At 38.3% G+C, this 17,583-nt stretch overlaps 1 protein-coding gene across 2 annotated transcripts in view; it reads left to right on the top strand.

The window, feature by feature from the left end:
* Positions 1-900: 900 nt before the first annotated feature.
* LOC665290 (PRAME family member 8) overlaps positions 901-17,583 on the top strand; it is a 28,344-nt gene continuing 11,661 nt past the window's right edge. Inside the window, exons 1-2 of one of the 2 annotated variants that reach the window (XR_001782940.1) lie at positions 1,040-1,116; positions 2,535-2,585. The gene's annotated coding sequence lies outside the window, so the exon portion shown is untranslated. Of the gene's footprint in view, positions 1,117-2,534; positions 2,586-17,583 lie in introns of those variants that run through there. The other variant, XM_977084.4, reaches the window with a different exon arrangement.

Here is a 17,583-nt window from a genome sequence, read left to right as displayed (position 1 = left end):
TTTAGTGAGGTAACCCAATCACAAAAGAACTCACATGATATGTACTCACTAATAAGTGGATATTAGCCCAGAAACTTAGGGTACCCAAGATATAAGATACAATTTGCAAATCACATGAAACTCAAGAAGAACGAAGACCAAAGTGTGGACACTTTGCCCCTTCTTAGAATTGGGAACAAAACACCCATGGAAGGAGTTACAGAGACAAAGTTTGGAGCTGGGACGAAAGGATGAACCATCTACAGACTGCCATACCCGGGGATCCATCCAATGTAAATATTTTAAAATTTTTACCAATATATCTAAGAATTGATTTAAGATTTCTTTTTTGAGTTGCTACCATAAGAACTTCATGAAACTGCTTTTATGTTCAAATATGAAATTTGGTGTGAAGTAAATCTTTTTTCAGAACATTGCTACTCCTATTTGGCACCAGAATAAAGTATGTATTATTCCCTTAGAGATCAGAGCTGGTTTGTCTGGTTTTCTTTTGTTTTGTTTTGTTTTGTTTTGTTCTTGTTATTGTTTTGTTTGCTTGGTATTTTTTTGGGGGGAGGGGTGTTGGTTGTTCTTATTGTTTTCTTATCAACAAGAGGAACTCCACTTCTCCCCTGGATTGATGTGTCAATGTTAACTCTTTGTTCATGACACAAAGAACCTGAGCATTGTATTGTGAGACATCATGGGATCACTTCCAGTAACAATACACATACAAAATTACACATACACACATGAACTTACGGGTGTGTGTATAGATGCCTAATATATATAACTACAACCTGCTGAGTCTTATTTACTCTTTACTGTGTATATGTGTTTTCAAGTCCAACCACCTGGAACTGCACAGCAATTAGGAGGCTCAGGTTTTTGTAATAATTCCCCCCTCACTCAGCAGCCCTTAGTTAACTGCAATTTTTGAACTAGAGGTGGGGCTCTCTGAGATTTACCCCTTCCCATCGAATCAAATTGTAGCTTGTGGGTGGATCTGTGGTGCCAAAGAGGAGAAGTGAGGAGGAAAGTGGCTTTTTGCTCCAGAGGAGTCAGGAAAACTTTCAGAGTTGTAGAACCTAAAACTTCAGCCTGTCCTTGCTTGCAATAGGAACACTGTCACCTCAGGTAAGTTAAACACCTGCATTCTGCAGCCCACCCTGCCACTCCATGCTGAGGACATTGGGTGGCACAAAGCACTGTAATTTCTGACCCAAGATTTGCAGATTAGAGATTTGTTTCAAACCCAAATTCAGTTTTAGCTTTAACTGAGTGTTTTCTTTGATAATTTGTAAGTCTTTTAATTTTTGAGACAGCATTTTGCTATGTTGCCCAGATTGGCCTGGAACAGACCATGTAGCTAAGAGTGGTTGGAACCTGAAATCCTCCTGTCCCTGTCTCCTGAATACTTGAGTCATTGGCATGTGCCACCAAATCCAGCCTCAGCTCCCAGGGGCTCACATTACAGGCTGTTGTTACTCAAGAATCTTCTGTTTCATTTTAGTGTTTCTAGCTAGTTTGATTACTTAGTTAGTTTTTGCTAAGCTGAAACATGGTCTCCAGGCTACCCCAGAAATATATATGTATCTTAGATTAGTTTGAGCAGCAGAGACTTTCTGCCTCTACCTCATAAGTGGTGGGACACAAATCCAAGCACCATATCCTCTTAACAGCGTGTGGTGATGAAGAGTGCTCAAAGCATGCTAGACAAGCCTTCCTGAAACTCACTACATGTCTAGTATCTACATTTAAACTTTTATTTCAATTACTTTTTGTCAGCATTCAGGAAACATAGACTCATTAGAGAAAAGTGAAATTCTCATGGATAAGAGAAATTTATAGAAAAATACATTAAATATCTTGAAGAGGGGTTTTCCTCTGTTGCCAATAAGAGAAAATTCTGTTGGGTTGGAATTTGTGTGTGATTGTGTGTAAGTGTATAAGTGTGTGTGTGTGTGTGTGTGTACATAGAGAGAGAGAGAGAGAGAGAGAGAGAGAGAGAGAGAGAGAGAGATGTGTATGTGTTTTGGACAACCTGACAGTGGCTAGAGTCATCTGAGAGGAGGGAATACGCCTCCATAAGACTGTGCTATAGGCAAGCCTGTGGAGCATTTTCTTAATTAGTGACTAATGGGGAAGGGCACAGCCCATTGTGGTTAGTTCCACCCCTGGGCTCATGGACCTGGTTCATCACAGCAAACAATCCCAAAGACATAACCTGGTACTGGCAGAGTGGGCTGTTGTTTTGACACACCTGGTCATGTTTTAGGGAGGATTGTGGAAGGACTTTGGAAATTTGGACTAGAAAATCCATTGAGTGAGGAGATCTCAGTTAGATGTTCTGTAGGATGTTGGGAGGTAAGAGCATTGAGAGCAGTACAGATGATGGAGGCATGGCTTGTGATGTTTCAGAGGGAAGCCAAGACGCTACTGAGTCATTTGAGTTAAGTCTTCATAGTTCAGATTTTAGCTTAAGAATCAGCTCTTGATTAACAAGTCACCAGAACAAGTAAAGTGAAACCTTTGATTTCCTTAAATATCAACAGGTCAGCTGGGGCTGAAGAATCAGCTGAGATAATAGACCAGCATTATTGAGGTAAGGTCATCTGGAAAGTGTTCTCTCAGAATCCAAAGAAGCTTTATTCCAAGGTTGACAGGTGAACTCGGTAGTGAAAGAATCACCCTGGTGGTGCTGGTTTTGAAGTTACGGGAGAACAGGTGAAGCTTGGCACTGGAAAGCAGTGCTGGAGTCTTGGAGTCTAGGAAGGCTATGGGTGAAAGTGCTACCCAGTTGAGAGACCCCAGCATTTGGAGATGCAGTACCTAGGCATGAGTAACAAGAACAGCAGATATGGAATGGAGCCAGCCTGAGCCTAGAAAACAAGCTCTGTGTGCTATACAGGACAGAGTGGAGAAGTGATCCAAGCCCTTTGAAGGAACCGAGAAGAGACAGGGTAGTACCCAGACATTGGACATTGAGTACATTATACTCTTGCCATTGAGGTTGGCTCTAATTTGATTGTGACTGTGCCCTGGTTCTCTCCTTTTTTGACATTTGATTTTCACAGGAGCCCAAACTTGAGAGACTTTGAATTTTAAAAGGAGATTTTTGTATTTTAAAAGGGAATGGATTTTTTTTAGAATATTCTTCTCTAATATATATGACACATCTAAAGCACATTTTCCTCTTCTACTCCTCCCAACTCCCTGTCAACATATACCTCCCTCCCCAGATCCTATCCCCCTTTGTTTTCTCTTCAGAAAAAAAGCAGGTTTCAAAGGGATGAAAGCCAGAGACAACAAAACAAGGCAAGACAAAGGCCCCAAGGCTGTACAAGGGAACCCAATAGGAGAAAAGAGACTAGATGATTTCCATTAATGTATTAATTTATTTATTTTACATCCAGAATGCAGCTTTCCCTCCCTGTCTTCCCAGTCACTCCCTCTCACCTCCCTTCCCTCCACTCCCCTTCATTTCTCCCCAGAGAAGTGGAGGCCTCCAATGGATTTGCCTTGGTATATCAAGTTTCAGTGGACTAGTTGCATCCTTTTCTATTAAGGCAAGAAAAGGCAGCCAAGTTAGGGGAAAGGGATCCAAAGGCAGTTAGCCCCTGGTCCTGCTATTAGGGATCCCATGGAAAGAACAAGGTGCACATCTGTTACATCTGTGTAGGGAGCCTATTTCTATCCTATGGATGCATTCCGGTTGGTAATTCAGTCTCAGTGAGCCCCTATGGGGCAAGGTTGGTTGAATTTGTAGGTTTTCTTGTATCCTTGGCTTATCTGATTCTTCAATCTTACCTCCCCCTCTTCCACAGATTCTTCCAGCTCTGCCTAATGTTTTGCAGTGGGTCTCTGCATCTGTTTCTATGAGGTGCTGGATGAAGCCTCTCAGATGGCATGTATGCTAGGCTCCTGTCTGTAAATATCCACACTATTGTTACTATAACATCAGGGGTGGTGTTTCTCTCATGGCATGGGTCTCACATTGGGCCAGTCATTCATTAGGCATTCCCACAATTTCTGCTGCTTCTTTATCCATGCATATTTATAAGCAGGAAAATTTGTGTGTCAAAAGTTTGTGGGTCAGTTGTTGTCTCCATCAGAAGACTTGCCTAATTACAAGAAGTGACTGGTTCATGTTCCATAGGTCCTATTGCAAGAAGTCATAGCTAGGGTCACTCTCATAGATTCCAGGGAGTTTCCATTGTCCTAGTTATCTAGCTCATCTCAGATATTCTCCGCAGTCACAGATTCCACTTCTCTCTCGCTTCATCTTCACCATATGTGACGACTCTGGTTACTGTCCAGAATTTCCCTTACATATAGTTCCCTCCATCCATCTACTCCTAAAGTGTACTTTATTTATGTTCTTAGTTAGATTCAAATATCTTCTACTGGGCCTTTCTTCTTTTATCCTGTACTTTATGGTTACAATAAACTCCTGAGTACATGCAACATTTGTCTTTCTGAGTCTGGGTTTAGCCTGCAAGTTTCATGATGTCATTGTTTTTAACAGCTGAGTAGTATTCTGTTGTGTAAATGTACCATATATTCATTTTCCATTCTTCAGTTGAGGGGCATTTGGGTTGTTTCAAGTTTCTGGCTGTTTCCAATAAAACTGTGCACATAGTTAAAACACTATTCTTGTGGTATGATGCAGCATCTTTTGAGTATATGGCTAGGAGTGGTATAAGCATTTCAGAGATAATTATTTCCAATTATTTGCAAAAGCACTGAATTTATTTTCAGACTGGTTGTACAAGTTTGCACTCCTATCAGCAAAGGAAGAGAGTGTTCCCCATGCTCCACACTCTAGCTAGCATGAACTGTTGCCCTTCTAAAGGGTGTAAAATGAAATCCCAGAGTCATTTTGATTTGGATTTCCCTGATGACTAAGGATGTTGAGCATTTCTGTAAGTGCTTCTTGGCCATTAAATATTCCTCTGTTGAAAATTCTATTTAACTATGTACCCCATTTTTAAAATTTAGGCTATTTGGTTTGTTAGTGTCTACTTTTTTTAGTTCTTTAGGTACTTTGGATATCAGCCCTCTTTCAGATGGAAGGTTGGTGGAGATCTTTTTTCAATCTCTAGGCTACTGTTTTATCCTTTTGACCACTGTCCTTGACAAAATCTCCTTTTCCATACAGGAGATGTTTTAGTTTCATGAGGTTCCATTTATTACTTTTTGATCTTAGTGACTGAGATGTTGGATCTTTCAGGAAGATGTCTCCTGTACTAATGGATTCAAAGCTATTACCCACTTTTTAATTATATTTAATGTATCTAGGTTTAGATTGAGGTTTTTGGTCCGCTTGGACTGGAGTGTTCTGTAGGGTGATAGATATGGACCTATTTGAATTCTTCTACATGCAGACATCCAGTTAGAACAGCACCATTTGTTGAAGATCTTTTCTTTTTTGTTGTATGGTTTTGCCTTCTTTGTCAAAAACCAATGTCAATAATTGTAGTGGTTTATTTCTGGGTCCTCAATTTGGTTCAACCTCTCTGTCTTGTACCAATGATTCAAGGTTTATTACTATTACTCTCTAGAACCACTTGAAGTCAGAGATGGTGATGACTCCAGAACTTTTATTATACAGGATTGTTTTAATTATCTTGTTTATTTTTCCATATGAAGATTATAATAGTTCTTTCCATGTCTGTAAATAATTGTGTTGGGATTTTGACAGGAATTGCATTGAATCTGTAGATTGCTTTTGGTATTACAGCTATTTTCACTAGATTGAGGCTACCAATCCATGTATGTGGAGATTTTTCCATGTTCTGATATCTTCCTCAATTTCTTTATCCAATTTCTTTCAATTTTCTTTCTTCAAAAACTTGAAGTTCTTGTCATTGGTGTCTTACACTTGCTTGAGTAGAGTTACACCAAGATATTTTGTAAGTATTATAAAGGGTAATGTTTCTATAATTTCTTTCTAAGTCAGTTTATCATTTGTCTAAAAAAGGGTTATTTTTTTTACAGTGAGTTTTGTTATCTAGCCATTTTGCTGAAGGTGTTTATCAGCTGTAGGAATTCTCTGAAAGAATTTTGGAGATCTCTTATCTATACTATCATATGATCTGTGACTAGTGATTCTTTTTCTTCGTTTCCAATTTTTGTCCCCTTGAAATCCTTTAGTTTTTGCTCTAGCTAGAATTTCAAGTACTGTGTTGAGTAGATAGGGAGAGAGTGGGAAGACTTGTTGCTGGTTTTACTGAGATTGCTTTAGGTTTCTCTTTTTAATTTGATGTTGCCTATTGGTTTGTTGTATGTTGCTTCTATTATGTTTACATATCCAACATGTATCCTGATAACCTTAAGACTTTTAACATAATAGGCTGTTTTTGTCAAAGGCTTTCTTATCATATAGTGATATAGATGGTCCTGTGATATTTTTAAGTTTGTATTTATGGTGAAATACATTGGTGGATTTTCATATGTTGAACTCTCCTTGCATCCCTGGGATGAAGCCTATTTGATTATGGTGAATTATGTCTTTGATGTGTTCTTGGATTCAGTTTCCTATATTTTATTGAGTATTTTTGTATAAATGTTCATAAGGGATGTTAATCTGAAGTTCTCCTTTATGTTGAGGCTTTATATGAGTTAGGCAGCAGGGAGACTCTGGTCTTAGAATGAGTTTGTCAGTGTTCCTTTTGTTTCTATTATATGGAATAATTTGAGGATTATTGGCATAAGCTCTTCTTTGGAAGTATGGTAAAGTTCTGCACTAAAGCCATCTGACCCTAAGAATTTTTTGGATGAGTGATTTTTAATGACTACTACTATATCCCTAGGGGTTATAGGACTAGACAGTTAACTTGACATTGAGTTTTAACTTTTGTAAGTTGCATTTGCCTTGAAAATCATCCATTTCATTTAGATTTTCCAGTTTTAAGGAGTACAAGTTCTTGAAGTAAAACCTAATGATTTCTTTGGTGCCTGTTGTCATTATTTTCATTTCTGATTTTGTTAATTTGGGTAGTGTCTCTCTGCCTTTTGTTAGTTTGACTAAAGATTTGTCTGTCTTGTTGGTCTTCTCAAAAAACCAACTTGTTTGCTTGATTCTTTGTACTGTTCTTTTTGTTTCTAATTGATTGGTTTCACCTCTATTGTCTACAACTATTGGATGTCTTTGCTTCTTTTCTTTCTAGGTGTAGTATTAAATTGCTAGTATGAGAAATCTAATTCTTTATAAAGATATTTAGTGTTATGAATTTACCTCTGAGAACTGTATTCTCTGTGTCCCATAAGTTTCGATATGTTCAGCCTTCATTTTTACTGAATTATCAAAAGATTTTAATTTAGTTCTTCTTTGATCCAGTGATCATTGAGTAGAGAGTTGTTCAGCTCGTATGAGGTTGTTAGTTTTCTGTTGTTTCTATTGTTATAGTAATTGATAAGACACAGGGATTTATTTCAACTTTCTTATATCTTTTTAGGTTTTCCCTGTAACCAATTACATATTTAATTTGGTGAATGTTCCATGAGGTGCTGAGCAGAAGGCATTTCCTTTGTAATTGGGTGAAAGGGTCTGTAGATATCTGTTATGTCCACTTGAAACATACATCTCTTTCATTATTTCTCTGTTTACTGTTTGTCTCAATGACTTGTCTTTTAGTGAAAGTGGGGTATTGATGTATCACACTATTAATGTGTGATATTCCAGGTTTGAATTTAACTTTAGAAAAGTTTGTTTTATGTTTGTGTGTGCTTTGCATTTGGAGCATAAATGATCATACTTGAAACATTCTCTTAATGGATTTTTTTTTTACTATGAAGTGTCCTACAATAATTTTCATTGAAAATCTGTAAAAATATCAAGATGGCTACACTAACTTGCTTTTTTTGGTTTGTTTGCTTGGAAAAATCTTTTTCGAGACCTTTACTCTAAGGTAATGTCTATCTTTGTTGTTGAAGTCTGTTTATTATATGGAGTAGAATGCAGGATGTTCTTTTCACATCCATTCTGTCTGTGTCTTTTTACTTGAAAATTGAGTCCTTGATGTTGAGAGATATTGATGACTAATGATTGGTAATTCCTATTTTGATGTTGGTGATGGGTGTTTGTGCGTGTGTGTGTGTGTGTGTGTGTGTGTGTTCCCATGCTTTTGGTTTTGCTGGTGTGGAATTACTGTATTTGGGTTGGAGTGTTCCTTCTAGTATCTTCTGTAGGGCTGTATTTCGAGATAAATATTGTTTAAATTTTGTTTTCTCATGGAAAGTCTTGTTTTCACCATCGACAGTGATGCAGTTTTACCTGGGTATATTTGTCTGGGCCAGCCATTCGCAGTTTCTGTTGTAAGACATTTGCCAAGGACCTTCTGGATATAAAGTCTCTTTTGAGAAGTTGGGTGTAATTTCAATAGATCTCTCTTTATATGTAACATGACCCATGTAGCATCAAGTGGAGGACACTGGGATTCAGAGAAGCAACATACTAAAACTTTGACCCACTTGGACTGAGTATTTTGCAGGGTGATAAATATGGATCTATTTACATTCTTCTACATGCAGGCATTGAGTTAGACAAGTACCATTTGTTAAAGATCCTTTTTTCCATTGTCTGGTTTTGGCTTTGTCAAAAATCAAGGGACCATGGGTGTGTGGATAATCAATTCACTTCCACTGATCAACCTGTTTGTCTCAATACCACCATGCAGTTTATATTACTACTGCTCTGTAGTACCACTTGAAGTAAGGGATGGTGATAACTCCAGAAGTTTTTTTTTTATTGTTCAGGATTGTTTTAACTATCTTAAGTTTTTTGTTTATTCATATGAAATTGAGAATTGCTCTTTCAAGGTCTGTAAATAATTGTGTTGGAGTTTGATGGGAATTGCATTGAATCTGTAGATTGCTTTTGATAAGGTAGCCATTTTCACTATGTTAATCCTACTGATCTGTAGAAAAATGGTATGACTCCCAGCCTGCTATCTGCAAGGTGACTTAAGGATTTCTGTAAATCTCAGCATACTGGAACATGGGAAAGACATTCTTTCTCAGCAGAGAACCCTGATGTTCAGTCAATTTAGCTGTGTGCCTGAGGAAATAGCCTTCATGGCCATTATTATCTCATTAGAAATGTACTTTGTTTTTAATTAAACTAAGCAACACTTAAAAGAGGTGGGCTGCTGAGAGACTTCTGACTCAGCAAGGAGGTTTGGGTCACCATGAACCTAGATAAGTTATTGCTTGGAATATGGAAGCTGTTGAGAATTAGAAACTGTAGGAAAACTTTATTCTGCTTGCCTATAAAGATGATTGAATGCTCAATAAACTATGCATTGGCACACTGTTACTATGCATCCCCTGTGTACTGATTAATGCAACTCTACCCTTGGTACCCAATGAGTTAGACATTGATACCAATCTGTGAGCCTGGAAGATCTTTCCACGTTCTGATGTCTTCCTCATTTTCTTTCTTCAAGGACTTGAGTTCTTGTCATACAGGTCTTTCACTTGCTTGGTTATACAAAGATATATTATTTGTGATTGTTGTGAAGGGCATTGTTTGCCTAATTCCTTTTTCAGCCCATTTATCATTTGTATAAAGGCAGGATACTGATTTTTTAAATTAGTTTTCTATCCAGCCACATTACTAAAGATGTTTATCAGCTATCAGATTTCTCTGAAAAAATATTTGGACTCATAAACATATGTTATCATATAATCTGTGAATAGCAATACTTTGGCTTCCACTTTTCCAATTTATATCCTTTTTTTTCTATGCCTTGTATCCCTGATCTCTCCAAGTCTTTCAATATAAAATGTTGGATTTTGTCAAAGTCTTTCTCAATAGCATATAATTTTTCCCTTGGTGTGTTTATATGGTAGATTACATTCATGCATTTTTTTTGGGGGGGGCGTCAAGACAGTGTTTCTCATGTAGCCCTGGAACTCACTCTGTAGACCAGGTTGGCCTCGAACACAGAAAATCGCCTGCCTCTGCCTCCCAAGTGCTAGGATTAAAGGTGTGTGCCACCATGCCTGGCTGCATTTTTGTATTTTAACCCAACCCTGCTTCCTTGGTATGAAGCCTACTTTATCTTAGTGGATTGTGACTTTGATGTCTTCTTGGGTTCTGTTTGCTAATATCATATCGAGTATTTTTGCATCAGTGTTCATAAGGGAAAGGTGTCTGAAATTTTCTTTGTTTGTTGAGGCTTTGTGTTGTTTAGGTATCAGGATGACTCTTCCTTCATAGATTAGGTTTGGCAATGTTCATTCTGTTTCTACATTGTGGAATAGCTTGAGGGGTATTTGTAGCTGTCCAGTTGCCATGGAAGAACTGGGTTGCCTGGAAATGATAAAGGATGGAATGCAAGAGAAGGATGAAGGGAAGATAAAGTTTATGATCAAGGCTCCAAGTTAAATATTCAGCATTTTGTTTATACAGGGAAACCCCACAGACCCCATTTTTTCTTTCAGCTGGATTATGTTGCAAAGAAAGCACAGAAGTCAGTCTATTCCTCTAAGTTCCTGTAGGAAATTTCAGGTGCAGACAAGTCCACCTAGGTTGTAAAACCCATTGTGGCAAGCACTCAAGATCTGTTTATCCTGCTCAAGTCTGGGGAAAGGGAACACAAGTAATGATATTATCTGCTCTTGGAAAGTCTGGTAAAATTATGCACTAAAAACCATCTGCCCCTGGCCAAGTTTTGGTTGAGGTTGGTATAGAGATTCAGAAGTTCAAACCATTGTCATCAAGGCAGGAGCATGGCAGCATCCAGGCAGAGCTGAGAATTTTACGTCTTTATATGAAGGCTGCAAGTGGAAGACTAGCTTGCAGGATGGTAGGATGAGGGTCTTTAATCCCACAATGATACACCTACTCCATACCTACTCCAACAGGGCCACACCTTCTAATAGTGCATGTACAACCCATCAAATTTTTATAGGACTAGATCATTTACCTGACCTTGATTTAATTTTGTAAGTTTTTGTCTGTCTAGAAAATCATCCATTTCATTTAGATTTTCCAATTTTGTGGAATACAGGTTTTTGAGGTAAGAAATAATGATTCTTTAGATTTCCTAAGTATCAAATGTTATGTCTCCCTTTGCATTTCTGATTTTGTTAATTTGGGTACTGTCTCTCTGACTTTTAATTTGGCTAAGGGGTTGTCTATATTGTTGAATTTCACAATGAACAAGCTCTTGGTTTCATTGATTCTTTGTATTCTCTTTGATTCTAATTGATTGATTTCAGCCCTGAATTTGATTATTTCCTGCTGTCTACTCTTCTTAGTTGTGTTTGATTCTTTTTTAATAGAACTTGCAAATGTACTTTAAATTGATAGCATGAGAACTCTCCAATTTTTTTATGAAGGCACTTAGTGCAACAAAATTTCCTCTCAGTACTGTTTAGTACTGCTTTCATTGGCTCCCATAAGTATGTCCTGCCTTCATATTCATTGAATTATAAAAAATCTTTAATCTCATTATTTCTTCCCTGACTCAGGACAATTTAATGGGTTGTTGTTGAGTTTCCATGAGTTTGTAGGCTTTCCATGAGTTTGTAAGCTTCATTATTTCTATCATTGCCCAGCTTTAATCCATTGTGGTCCGGATACAAGGTGTTATTTCACTCTTATCTGTTGAAGCTTGCTCTATAACCCAATTCATGATCAGTTTTGGAATAGGAATTATGAGATGCTGAGAAGTAGATATATATTCTATTGCATTTGGATGAAATGTTCTTCAGGTCTGTTAGGTCTGTTTGATTCATAAGATCAATTACATTACTTCTGTTTAGTTTCTATGTGACCTGTCCATTGGTGAGAGTGGGGTGTTGAAGTCTACAAGAGGTTTGTTGTGTGATTTAAGCTTTCGTAATGTATTATTTATGAATGTGGATCCCCTTGCATCTTGACAAATGTTGAAAATTGAAACATCATCTTGGTAGATTTTTCCTTGAAGAGTATTAAATATTCTTCCTCATCCCTTTTGATTAATGTTGGTTAAAAGTCTTATTAGATGTTACAAAACTATTCCAGCTTCTTTCTTGGGTCCGTTTGCTCAAAAATCTTTTTCCAGGCCTTTACTGAAGTCATGTCTATCATTGTTGCTGGGCTCTATTTCTTATATGCCACAGAAAAATGAATCCTGTTTATGTATCTACTCGGTTAAGCCCCACCTTTTAAAAAGTAAATTGAGTCCATTGATGTTGAGAGACATTAATCACCAGTGAATATTAATTCCTGATATTTTGATGGTGGTGATTGCGTGTGTGTGTGTGTGTTGGTTTTGTTGATGTATAATTATTTATTGGGTGTAATTATCTGTTTAGTGGCAACCCTGGTTAGGTAGAACACAGCTGTCAACTGAAATTGTCCACTGTTTGTGGAGAATCTCCTGGCATAGAGGCATCAGTCAGTTCCACCCTGTAGTTAGTATTACCACAGAGACCTCAGATGTTACTATTAGGAGTAATAGAAAACTTAAACTTTTTTTTAGAATTATTTATTTATAATATGTACAGCATTCTGTCTGCATGTATCCTGCAGGGCAGAAGAGGGCACCAGATCTCATTATAGATGGTTGTAAGCCACCATATGGTTGTGGGGAACTGAACACAGGACCTCTGGTAGAGCAAACAATGCTCTTAACCTCCAAGTCATCTCTGTGGCCCAAACATAGACATTTTAAATGTCATTATCTTAGGGTTTCCATTGCTTTGAAGAGATAGCATGACCAAGGCAAGTCTTTTCATCAATTCAGCTTTTCATTAACCAACCAGGGATAATTGGGGAGCATTTTTACATCACAAAGAAAGACACAGGAGACGGTTAAATACTCTTGACAATGCCTGTGCCTAGACTGTACCCAGTTCTCAGGATACAGAAATCATCATCTGAGTACACAACACACAAGATCCTCCTCCAAAATCTCCCACCTTTAGTCCAAAAAAAGGCTTTATCCATATAACAAACTATACAATAAGAACAATGATGAAAAAGTTATGAAAACTTATCAGGTAAGAATTAGTCATAATATCCACTCCATTTGTATTAGCCAGCTTTGGAGAATGTACTGTACTATCTATCCTCTCTCATTGAGTTCAGAGTCCTGTACTTAAGTCATTTTCTATCATAGCTTGCAGTTGTCATCCTGAAAAAAAATCTACCTAGACCTAAAACTATCTTTTTAAAGCATTTTGCTTAATCTAAAATATCTTCAGGTTAATTGTGAGATTAAAAGCATCTAGTGCTCCACCTCATTAGAGATTTGATAAGGAACATAACTTTAGTGTGCTTGCACAATAAGCAACTTCTAAAATTATTGAAAAAAAAAAAACAGACAGCAGTCTACATGGAGAACTACCCAAATTTTCTATATAAAATTGGATTATCCAACTTAAGTCTTCTGACCAGTATGATATAAATTTTTGAGAAGCAGGAAGTATGAAGAACTTGCCCCCCTTGCTCTCTCTCTCTCTCTCTGGTGTGTTAGAGGTTGTGATTGTGTGTACTTCCCTTATTTTGGTTATTCTGTAATGGAATTATTGTCTGTGTTTTTTTTTAATCTACATGAAATGGATGATTTTATTGTATTTTTTATTATTTTTTTTTTTATGTATGAGTGCTCTGTTGCATATGCACCGACATGCCAGAAGAGGGCATAAGAGCCCCTTATAGATCATTGTGAACTACCAAGTGGTTGATGGAAATTGAACTCAGAACCTCTGGAAGAGCAGCCAGTGCTCTTAACTGCTGAGCCATCTCTCTAGCCCCCCTGTAGTTTTTAAGTTGTAGTTAACCCGTTGGGCTGAAGTTTTTCATCTAAAATTTTCTGTAGGTCTAGATTTGTTGAATAGATATTTTTAAAATTTGCTTTTGACTTGGAATATCTTTTCCATCTATGGTGATAGAGAGTTCTGCTAGGGATAGTAGTCTACATTGACATCTGTGGTCTCATAAAAGATGCAAGACATCTGTTCAGTTCAGGCCCTTCTATATTTTAGAGTCTCTGTTGAAAAGTCAAATGTAGAGCTCTGCCTGACCAGTGGCACGAGTTCCTTCCAGTCTGGGCCAATGTCCTGAGCAGAGCTTGGGTGTGAACTCCACAGCCAATCCCACAACACCCAGAGAAGATCCACTCCAAGTGCTAACACTCCCGGGATCATAGAGGAGGACACAAAATCTGCCCCAACACCTGAAGTAACTGAGACGAATGGGACCCGGGAACCCAGGAACTCCATCTGACCAGTGGCATGGATTTCTTCCAATCTGGACCATTGCCCTGAGCAGACCTTGGGTGTGAACTCAGAAGCCAGCCCCACAATACCCAGAAAAAAATCCACTCCCAGACGCTCTAACATGCCCAGGTCCTCAGGGTCCCAGGAGCTTGGTCACACCATGATCGCATGGTTCCAGAGAGAGCTTGACTTCCAGGAGCTCTGACATACACAGGATCTCAGGAATTCAGGATCCTAGGACTTCAGGAACCCAGAACCACAGGATCACAGAGAAAGCTGAACTCTGAGGAGTTCTGACACAACCAGGATCACAAGAAGGACAAGCTCCAGTAAATAGCAAGGGCAGGTAGCTCTAGAGATAATCAGGTAGCTGGAGGCTATAAAAACATAAGCAACACAAACCAAAGTTACTTGGCATCATCAGAACCCAATTTTCCCTCCATAGCAAGTCCTGGATATACCATCACATCTGATAGAGCAAGATTCAGATCTAAAATCGCTTCTCATGGTGATGATAGAGAACTTTAAGAAGGACATAAAAACTCTCTTAAATACAGAAGAATACAGGTAAATAGCCAGAAGCCCTTAAAGAGGAAACATACACCCTTTAAAGAAATACAGGAAAACACAATCAAATAGGTGAAGGAAATGAACAAATCCATCCCAGATCTAAAAATGGATATAGAAACAATAAAGAAATCACAAAGGGAGACAACCCTGGCATTTAAAACCTAGGAAAGAGATCAGGCATCACCAACAGAATACAAGAGATAGAAGAGAGAATCTCAGGTGCAGAAGATACCATAGAAAACATTGACACAACAGTCAAAGAAAGTGCAAAAAGCAGGTTGACAGATTCCAAGTAAGAAGGCCTGTCAAGTTGACAAACTGGGAGACGGTATGGGTGGAGGAAGATAAAAGGAGCTGAGAGACATAGATATTGTTTTTATGACTTTTCTCTACCACAGGCTGCCACAGACCACCACAGCTGGGTAGGAGAGTCCCTGGGATGTGGATTCTCAAAGTCAGGTGGGTAAGGATTTGGTGGTGACAAACAGAAACAAACACAGAGGCAGTTTGAATCTGAGTGTATTCTGTAGCTCTCAATCAATAGAGAAACAGGTGTTACAGCTCTGAAAAGCTGTATTCAGTGAAGAATCAAAATAGAACAGACATAATCATTTACAATAATCATAATCATGTGCAATAATCATTTTATACATCAAAATACAAAGTCATCTAGGGATAGTGGCAAATTTCCAAGAACAAGCTAATGAGTTTTTATGATCAGTTACTATTTAACCTCTAGTTCCTGTTCTTCTGTAATTCTTCAAAACATAAACTGTTTTAATTCTATTTAAGGCTTTCTTAAACAAGATTCCAAAACCTACTTCTGATGACACACATGCAGACACATATAATATTATTGTTGGGAAAGTTTAGATTTATCACTACTATCTTATACGTGATTTATAAAGTGAAGTCCTGGTTTTCCAAGAGATGAGGTCATGTTTAGTGATTCCATTTCAAGAGATGGTTTTGTAGCCATAATACTTAAGATCTTGGCCTGGGCAATTAGGAACATCTTGTATATAGGAAAAGGAATAGAAAACATAAAACTGATATGAGAACTACGGCTCATTAATTTTTCTCCTGTGAGGAATTTTACAACTGGTTCCAGGAGGCCTCCCCCTTTTGAAGTCAAACACCTTAGACTGTGGAAATTGTCACACAGATCTTTACTGGAGGTGATGTGGCAAAAGGCCAACCTAGATATCCATATGTGAACTACCTTAGCTGATAACTTTATCCACCTACTCAAGATTTTGAATCCTGGCACATCTGGCATCCATGTGTTCATTTTAACTCATCCCAGAAGGCATTTGTTGCAGAATCCTTCAATTTAGATACTTTATTCTACTTAAACAACAGTAATGTCATCTAAAGAAGGGAACCATGTTTGTTTGCTCTTTCTTTCTTTCTTTCTTTCTTTCTTTCTTTCTTTCTTTCTTGATATTTTCTTTATTTACATTTCAAATGTTACCCCCTTTCCTCCCTGCCATTGAATTCTCCCTATACTGGGACATAGAGCCTTCAGAAGACCAAGGGCCTCTTCTCCTATTGATGCCCAATAATGCCATCTTTGGCTATATATGGTGGAGAGACATGGGTCCCTCCATGTCTTGGTTTGGTAGTTTAGTCCCTTGGAACTCTGGGGGTTCTTGTTGGTTGATATTGCTGTTCTTCCTATGGGATTGTAAAACCCTTCAGATCCTTCAGTCCTTTCCCTAACTCCTCCATTGGGGAGCCTATGCTTAGTCCAATGGTTGGATGTGAGCATCTGGCTCTGTATTTCTCGGGTTCTGGCAGAGCCTCTCAGGAGAGCTATATCAGGTTCCTGTCAGCTCACACTATTTGGCATCCACAATAGTGTCTGGGTTTGGTGACTGTATATGGCATGGATTCCCAGGTGGGGCAGTTTCTAGGTAGACTTTCTTTTAGTCTCTGCTCCATACTTTGTCTCCATATTTGCTCCTGTGAATATTTAGTTCCCCTATCTAAGAAGGGCCAAAGTACCCACACTTTGGTTTTTCTTCTTCTTGAGCTTCATGTAGTCTGTGAATTGTATCTTGGTTATTCCTAGGTTTTGGGCTAATATCAAATCAGTGATTGCGTACCATGTGTGTTCTTTTGTGATTGGGTTACCTCACTCAGGATAAGGCCCTCCAGGTCAAACCATTTGCTAGGAATTTCATAAATTCATTCTTTTTAAAGGCTGAGTAGTACTCCATTGTGTAAAGGTACCACATGTTTTGTATCCATTCCTCTGTTGAAGAACATCAAGGTTATTTCCAGCTTCTGGCTATTATAAATAAGTCTACTATGAACATAGTGGAGAATGTATCCTTATTACATGTTGGAGCATATTCTGAATATATGCCCATGTGTGGTATAGCTGGATACTATGGTAGAACTATGTCAAATTTCCTGAGGAACAGAGAGAGACTTATTTCCAAAATGATTGTACCAGTCTGCAATCCCACCAGGAGTGGAGGGGTGTTCCTCTTTTTCCACATCCTCATCAGCATTTGCTGTCACCTGAGTTTTTGATCTTAGCCATTCTGACTGGTGTGAGGTAGAATATCCACTGTAGTGGATGTCTGGTTTTCAATTTTACTATATCTGAAATGAACTGCAATCCAGAATTGGAAGGCTCACCTGTGATCCTGATCTTGAGGCTGGGAGATACAGGATTCTGCCTTGGATCTTGACATGGAGATCTTGGGGCATAGTGGCTATGAATCTCAGGAGACTAAAGCAAGGAGATCTTTAAATTCAAGGTCATCTGGGGCAATGTAAGTTCCAGATTCGGGTGTGGTGGTACAC

Source organism: Mus musculus (genome assembly GCF_000001635.26).
Source record: "Mus musculus strain C57BL/6J chromosome 5 unlocalized genomic contig, GRCm38.p6 C57BL/6J MMCHR5_RANDOM_CTG4".
In the NCBI taxonomy this organism is placed as follows: domain Eukaryota; kingdom Metazoa; phylum Chordata; class Mammalia; order Rodentia; family Muridae; genus Mus; species Mus musculus.
This window is presented reverse-complemented; position numbering and strand designations above follow the sequence as displayed.